Raw genomic sequence first — 8,784 nt, 5'->3', positions numbered from 1 at the left:
ACCCAGTAGTCTAGGTCATGCTAAAAGCGCGCCGGAGTGAAATTAACCGTCAATTCGAATCCGATTTCAAAAATTGAAGTTTTAGCCATGTCACAATAAATTCTAGGAGTGTCGACTCAGTCTCAGAAGATTTTTCTGACAACCGACACTTTTTGGAAAAAAGTCGTCGCCGGGTTGTTTTAGTGCATAAAATGCAGGAGATGGTTTTCGGTCGCAAAATCGAAATGCAGGATGGGTAGTTGGGTGAGGAAAATTATCAATTTGTTAATTGATATATCAATTGAAATTATGGTGGCCAATTGAAAATAAATCAAGAGAGAATGGAAGAGCAATTGAGGCAAGACCTTGAGAAATTCGTAACATCCCATCACCCTAACATTATTGGACTACTTGAGAAGTTATGGGGGTCATTTGGATGGTCTAGTGAAGGCCAAGTGTTTTTACTTGGCCAAGAGTGATTCATGGAGGATATTCTTGCAAAATATCAAGCCAATGCCCCACCTCGCTCCTCATCTTTATCTTCTTGCCTTCTCCCATCCACGACCATCCCCTCTCTCCCGATTCCTTCGTGCGACACCGGCACCAACAGAGAGAAAGGAACCCAGCTTCTTCAATCTTCGGTCAGCTTGCACCAAAGGAAAGGCCACGTCTTCCCTCCACCGAAACCGCAACTACCAACGTCCGCACGAAGCTACTCCTCCAGTCAACTTCTCCTCCACCGAGATCCCGGCAGGCTGCCACGCGTTCGTTCATCCTCATCTCCGGTCAATCTTCAGCGAAGAAGACCACCTTGCTGCATCCGAGCGGCGCTGCATCCACCTTGGTCGGCCACTCACGCCAGCTCCACACCCCACCAAACCGCACGTCTCTGCCAGCGTTTCTTTCCCCACGGAGTTGCCACCAAAATCCCTTGAAGCACCAACGTTGACCCTTGCTCAGCCAACGCGCGACAGCTGCCTCTTCTTCGGCCAACACCGCAATCCATCGAAGACCAACAAAACTGCCGCAGCTGCTTCGCCGTCCACGCATCCAAGCTGCTTCTGCGTGGGCTCTCTTCATCATTCGGTCCAAGTCTCCAAGCTTGGTCAGCGTTTAGCGAAGAAGAACGCCTGCCAGCTACCTTCGTCCGCGAGGTCTTCCACGAAGCAGATCCGTGGCCGCGTCTTCCCCAACTCAGCCACCGAAGCTGCTTCTGTCTTCGGTCCAACAGCCCAGCAGTTGGGCCATTGAAGCCCACGAATTGATTTCAACAAAACCAGCAGCTTCTTTGGGCCTTCTTCTTCAACCATGAAGCCTGCGAAGTCTAAGTCCAACAGCCCATCAACTGAAATTTGAGGCCCAATTTCCAGCAAAGAAATTTGAAGCACAAGTGAATTCAGTCAAGAATTTCAGCAGGCCCAACCCAAAGCAAGAACAAATCTCAGTTGGGCTGAGATTTGTTGGGGCCAAGCTTAAGGCCCGGTCCAAGTCTGCCGGTGTTGTCGAAAGCTCGATTTCAGCCACCGTTGCGTCGCCGTCGCGGTGATTCGATCTCCGCTTTTGTCAAGTGAGTTTTACTCACTAAAGCTTTCTTAGTTTGCTAATTATACTTAAGGTTGGTTAGATTTAATTAAATGCAATTAGGTGGTTAGATTAGTTTAGATCAATTAAATTAGAGACTTAATGATGCATGTTAGGTGGTTAGAAATAGACATTAGCAAGTAGTCATGCCATGTTAATTATGGAACGAGTCTCGGTAATTTTCCGGGCTTGTCTCGGTGTCCAATTCGGCATTACGAGCCTAAATTGGATTTTTTTTATAATTATTTATTTAATTTTCGAAATTAATTATTTATTTATTTATTTTTCCGGAAATTCAACTGGAATGGCCGGTGACTGGAATTTCATGCTGATTGTCGTGGTGTAGTCCGTTTATTTATTTGAGCTTTATTTGGTGCTAAAGTAATTTAGGAGTGAATTTAAGATTTATTCCTAAATTAAATTTTGAGAGGGTCGAGTGGGACTGTAAAGCCACTAAATTTTGAGAGGGTCGGGTGGGACCGTAAAGCCACTAAATCTTGAGAGGGTTGGGTGGGACCGTAAAGCCACTAGATCTTGAGAGGGTTGGGTGGGACTGTAAAGCCACTAGATCTCGAGAGGGTCGGGTGGGACCGTAAAGCCACTAAATCTAAGAAATTGCTTAGAGTAGGATGAACGACCTAGAAAGGGTTCGACTGACATGTAATCAAATAAGTCGATTTAATCGATGCTTCGATTGGGATGTGATTGTTTGAATGCCTATTGAACTGTACTAATATGCAAATGGAATATGAGGCCAAGGTAAGTCCTCCAACTCGTGCCGTGTTTAGGCAACCTATAGTGTATTGGCTTTCTAATCAAGTTTTAGGGGGTAGGACTCGCTGAGACGTGGTCTCATTGGTTATTAGATAACCATTTCAGGACCCTGAGGAGAAGCCGATGAGGAGGAACCTGAAGGGAAGAAAGACTTTTGAAGAAAAAGATGATCTAAAGAGGGATCTTGAATATAACCCGGATGTGGACTGAGATCCCATCCCTTTTGTAAACCGTCTTAGCGTAGATAGGTGTGAAACAAGTACGTTGTGAATAGTATTATAAATATACTATGAGTTACGCTGTTAATGAAAGTGTGGTTGTGAATTTCAATATGAAAAATATGGTCTGCTTTCCTATCCCATTGTTTTATTGTCTGGAGATTTATAACTGCTTCCGCATGTGCTTAATAAAAGAAAGGGTCGGCGATACATAGTCCTCGGATATCGCATTCTAAAATCGACCAAGTAAAAGGATGTGCGCACGTACGAGGATCAGGGCGTGACAGTCCTCAATCGACATCCATGTCAGTGTCAACCGGCCAATTTTGGTCGGATGGACTAAACTGGCATAATTGTAAAAGATTTATAACTAAATTAGCAAAAAAAAAGTTTATGATTGAATTTGCATAATTATAATAGGTTTATAACTTTTTTGGTAATTCTCCATATATATATATATATATGGAGCTACTTGTAGCCGTAGATCTTCTCTTTGATCTAATGGTAAAATATAAATCTCCCTTAATTATTACGTTGATGTACAATTATTATATTGCCCATTTCCAATGAATATTTTAAAATACTCAAGAAAACCCTCATGGATGGGCTACGGCCTTTGTTCACGAAGCTTTTGGGACGCATCAATTTATCGGGCTGTGACACAAGACTAAAGCCACTGTACTGTGAAAAGCTGATGGACTAGACGATGTTACAAATGGATAGGTTCCAAAGTCAATATCCAACATGGTAGCTTGACCATCTTCAACTAATACATTTTTCTTCTGTAATATCTGACTCGTTCATCACATGCACGGAATCGGCTGTGAAAGGCTCTAACCTTGCGGCAAATCTCTTGTACCTTTCTACTTATTCCTCAAGCATGCCAGGGCCATATTTAAAACCTGGAAATCTTGAGGCTGCATCCGATAATAAAAGATCAAGCTTTTCAGGAAAAAGTGTCCATGTGCCTCAAATCGCCCACTCTCATTCCATTTCGAATAACTTTATTGGACTAACATGGTTCAATTCTTCCTTGCAAAAGACTCACGGACAGAAATCTCTTTATGTTTTTTTTTTTTCTAGAAAGAGGTAAACTGCATGATCCTATAAAACATAACAAATTAATACAGTTGCAACACTTTCTCTAAAAATTATTACTAAATAAAGTAACCGAAAGAGAAATACTGAGAATATAACAAAGCCTAGCTAAACCTGAAAAAAAAAAAATACAACTAGGTCCTATGGTATCTTCCAATAAAAAATAATATATATCAACTCATTTAAAAAATAAAAATGATAGAAGCAATAAACTCAAATATTATATACTACGCGAATATCCTATATCAACTTAATCAAAGGAGATATCATACTTCAATATCCTATATTCATAAAATAAATTAAAAATGGAAATCCGCACTTAAGGGATACTACACCATTTCTCTTTAATTAGAAGAAAAAGCTGACCTGGAGTTTTTGAAATGTCGGGTCATCTAATAAAGCATATGTGCTAAAATCCTATTGGGATTTGGAACCATATCCGTAGCATCAATCACGATTTCTTGCTTGAAGAAAAGATCCCAACCGAGATCGATCCGTCAATTGATTATTCTAATTGCTTGTCATAATTAAATCAATTTTTGTTCTTCTGTTCTTCTTTCCATTTTCTGTCACTTCAAAATTTCTCTGCCCAAATCTTGTATCTATCTTGTATCTATATCCAAATCAACATGGCAGGGGCTATCCTCTAAAATCATTTCTCCATCGTCATGGAAGACATGCTCACCTTGAGATTTTTCTTCAAGCTCAAGATCCTCCAAATCCCCTTCTTGAAAAGGGAATTCGAAAACTTGACTTATTGCTTTTGAGCTCAGCGACAACCGTATCAACGGAAATTAAAGAAGTGCCGCTCATTTTTTGGTTGTTGTCATCGAGGACGATAAGATGCTGGCTTGTTTAGCTTGATCATCAATCCATGAAAATCGCCACCTTAACAGAATTCACGTTCTATGCCATGTTCTAATCGACTTGTTATTTTTCGCTCAACCTGCACTTGATCCCACGAAAATAAAGAGCATCTCCCTTCAAACAACAAAGCTAAGAGATTTGCTTGTCGACGTACAGTCCAAAAGATGATCTACAGCTGCAAGAAAATCTTTCGGGGTTAAAAGATCCATTAAATAAGGAATCTTGCGAGGAATTCATGGAATTCTCTGAGACAATGGTAATAGTTACAATTCTTGGTGGTGATCTCCATGACAGGCTCCACTATGTCGATCTTTGGTCTGTCGCAATAATCACGGGCCATCACATCCACGCCGTCTGTGGCGACCAGCGTACTGTTTATGCCGGTCGAACTCCTAGAAATTCTTTTCGCTCGAATATGAAGCCTTTGGATAAACAGGACATCCCATTAACTTGGACCGCCGAAGTTGGTTCATCGAATGGTTGGTCCTGGGCTCAATTTTCCCACGGCACTATTTATTTGTCTCCACCGAGGCATCTCTCCAGCCCTAGGACTCAAAGTCAGATCGCAATGGCGTCCATAGTGTTAGGAATCACACATTAATTCCGAAAAATAGCGCAAGTAATCAATTCACTTAGACAAAATATAATAATAAATAAAAAAACTGAATCGAAAGAACACACTAGAAAATTTGTTATCAAATTTCACCCAAATTTAGACTACGTTTCTGCACAGAGGCACTTTTAACTTAGAAGCAAAATTAATGGAAAAAACAACAAAGGCCCTTAATAGTAATATGGCTTCATTCGCCAACACATGGCCAACCGCATCAAACCGAATTGCTTCTCCAGTTTTGTTGAGATGCTCGCCATCATAGCTCAGGCCCCCATCTTTGTCAATGAGGCAGTATCAACGTGTGACCCCCTTCCTCCTCTCCCGATCGAATCACGGCCTTTACCCTCTCCTCCCAGTCCACACATGCACACTACAGACACACACGCACACACACACACACACACACACACACACACACACACACACACACACACACACACACAGAGACAGAGCCGTGTTGGTGTGGGAAGGGGGTGGGGGTGTGGGGGCGTTAATTTAGGTTGAGTTTTTTTAATGTGTAATGGAACGACACACAAATGAAAAACTTGACTCTAATTTACGCCTCTATCTCAGGTCTGACCTAGCATTCGTAACTTCCACATCCACAAACCTTTTAATTTGGATTTCTTTCGACGATATTCATAAGTAGCTCTTTACAAGTTTAAATTGACGGAAACATATCCAGATATTTCAGTATCATAATCTGTTTAAAATTTATTTACATGAGTATCTTCTAAAAAAAAGGAATCATAATAAAACAAACAATTTTAATTTGCCTTGACATGGAAGATCTCTAGCAATGACCTAAAGAATCTCTCTCGGAAATGCCCTAGGGTATGGACCACGATGCTTGTGGACACGAACATAAGATATGCTTTTTTGATGCAGGAAATCTGAATATGAAAAAGTGGTCCGGTGGAATCAGCAAACAAACCCCATTTCCTCTCCTAAGATTTCTAAAGTTTAGTAGTGACCCCAAAAAAATAAAGAAGGAAAAAAGGAGGTTAATAAAACTATGAACATACATATCATATTGTAATTAGTTACTATCATAAGTCGGCTTTTGTGCGCCAAACTAAATCTACTTCTATCATTTCAATTTGAAATAAATCATCCACGTTATGATCAAGGAACTATAAGAGATATTCATGTGGTGCTCATACAGAAAACATCGAGTTGGCTTTACCTAAGGACTTTATGCTGTCTTTTTGTTAGCTATCAATACTATAAAGCCTGTAGATGGTCTTAACGGGAACTCCCATATTTATAAACCCAGATCCTGAGCTTTGCCAGTAGTCAAGATTTTTCTATTTGGTTTTTTTTTTTTTTTTTTTTGGGAGATAAATCAGTAGTCAAGACTGAAGATGCTTTTAATTAGTCAAGTATGCAAAGTAGATTACCTTTTGCGTCTTCATAACGGGAGAAAGACATGGTAACACATCCATTGTATACATGATAGCATAGTAAAAATACAAAGAGGAGCCGACATATTGCAAGGCAAACACCAAAGCCAGCAGAGAATACAAGAAATAGTTTGTCTTGTAAATGACATGGATATACAAAACTCATTTTAAGTCTCCTGTCATCCTTGGGCTTTATAATTCTCGGGCCTTCAGAGCATTCGGGAAAAAAGGAAAGAGAAAAAGGAAGCCTTTTTGCATGCGGTTCCACATGCATTCCTTTTTAAAATTCATAGGTCAATTAATAATTGATTGTTTGATTATTTTATTTTATTTTATTTACACAAATGCAGACAGATATCTCGAATACAATATGCTAAAAGACAAAAGGTATAATAAATTAATTGAAGAAGTCTAATTAATTCTAAGGGAATAATTTATAATCTGATTCTCTTTTTTCTTTTAGTATCGTTTAGTGTCACTTCTCCCAGAAATTATCAAAAATGTCTTAAACATACTATAAAGATTCAATTTAGTTATAAACTTTTTAATTTTATCAATTTAGTCCTATACATTTTCATTATTTGTCAATTCGGTCTTTCTTACCAATTCGGTCTTTCTTACCAACGTCAATGTGAACAATTTTTGTAATTTTTTTAAAGATATTTAAATTGGCCGTCGTACAATAAGTTAATGATTTTTGGACAATTTTCCATTTCTCTTTTGCTACATGAAGCTGTGGGGGTAGCATATGAGGCTATCTTGATAAATCACAACTACACTCGCTCTGGTAGGCGAAGGCCGTAATTACTTAAACCGTGAGGATGATGAGAATTTCAATGCTGGAATTCAATCGATCGCAAACTCCACCTCTGATTGGAGTCTTTTTCTTAATTTTAAGTCTTTCAAGTGGCCAAAACAAAACCTTAGTGGCCAAGATTATCTAGACTTCTTCGATTAATCTGAAGTATCTTGGATCACGGGTTAGGAATCTTCGCATGCAAGTTGTCTGGCATGGAAAGACCCCCCAACCAGTTTAATTGTTCGTACGAGATAAATCATAAAGAAAGACCCAACTTCAAAAGAATAGCCATTTTGGTCACGCTTTTTGGCTTTTTTGGTAAGAAAACCCTATTTTCACTCGTCAAAAGTCATTGTTTTAAGTGGCAAGAGTTATTCAGCTTTAATGCTATAATCCAGAAAACCTTTATGCACAAGGCATCACCACTGACCGAATAAAATCATGACCTTACCCCACCACCCTAGTGCTCCTCACAGGGAGTCAGGGGATTATCTCATAGATGGGGGAGGAAATTTAGCTCAGACACCGTTCCACGAAGAAATCAAAAACAAAACCAACCTAGAGAGTAACTCGGAGTGGAGAAAAGAGTGGCCAATCGCGAACGAAGTCGAGATCGAGCCACTGAAGAGGGGCAGTCGCTCGGCGTCAAAGAGACTTGACCAATCTCTCAGAGAGAGAGAGAGAGAGAGAGAGAGAGAGAGAGAGAGAGAGAGAGAGAGAATCTGATAAAAGAGAACAAAGATTAATTTGTGATCAGTAGTGAACCGGCTGAATCCTAGAACTTTGTCTTGCAAGGTCGGTTTTTCGGTAAAATCAATTGGTTCAAGGTATAGAATTGGGAACTGAATTGATTAAGATTGGTTCCCAATCTTTTTATCCGGAAATCAAACTGAGTCCTATGTGAACCAGCTTGCAACCGATAAGGCTGGTTCAGGTTGGTTCGCGGATTGTTCCAGCTGGATTGCTCACTCCTAATAGTATCTGTCTGATTTATAATTATGGAAAACTCAATTGCAAATTGCAAAGGAATAAGTGATGAAGAACCCGCTAATGACTCACCAATTTATAGATATTGATTTAATCTTCTTGACAAAAATGGGGATAAGTGTAGAAAAAGGGCTTAAGTTTGGGCATTTGGTCAATTGAAGATTTAAAGTTTTCCTAACTTCTAATCAGATTATTGAGTTCGCCATAAGTGGAATTTAAGCAATTCTTATGCTTCCCACAGTTTTAAGTAGATACCATCTTTGCAAACCGGGTGGGTGTAGTTGTGATTTATCCAGACAGCCTCTGTTGCTACTCCCCACAATATCATGTAGTTGTGGAGAAATGACATGCAACGATATAAAAAACAAAAAGATCAGACCGCAAATTACTGGGCTAGGATTAATTAGACTTCTTCGATTAATATAAATAATCTTGCTGACTTGGCTCAGGCTTTGCGTTACTTCG

General features: G+C 39.6%; 1 long non-coding RNA gene across 2 annotated transcripts; it reads left to right on the top strand.

Annotated features, from left to right (window-relative positions):
• Positions 1–1,407: 1,407 nt before the first annotated feature.
• On the top strand, positions 1,408–2,673 carry LOC120292417. 2 transcript variants are annotated; one of them, XR_005550210.1, is made up of 2 exons: positions 1,408–1,546; positions 2,440–2,673. It is a non-coding gene; the product is annotated as an uncharacterized LOC120292417 (long non-coding RNA). The 2 variants fall into 2 exon arrangements; XR_005550211.1 differs by having other exon boundaries at positions 2,427–2,673.
• Positions 2,674–8,784: the final 6,111 nt, after the last annotated feature.

Source organism: Eucalyptus grandis, chromosome 4 (assembly GCF_016545825.1).
Source record: "Eucalyptus grandis isolate ANBG69807.140 chromosome 4, ASM1654582v1, whole genome shotgun sequence".
Lineage (NCBI taxonomy): Eukaryota > Viridiplantae > Streptophyta > Magnoliopsida > Myrtales > Myrtaceae > Eucalyptus > Eucalyptus grandis.
Note: the sequence above shows the minus strand (reverse complement) of the source record. Positions and strands in the feature narration are given on the sequence as shown.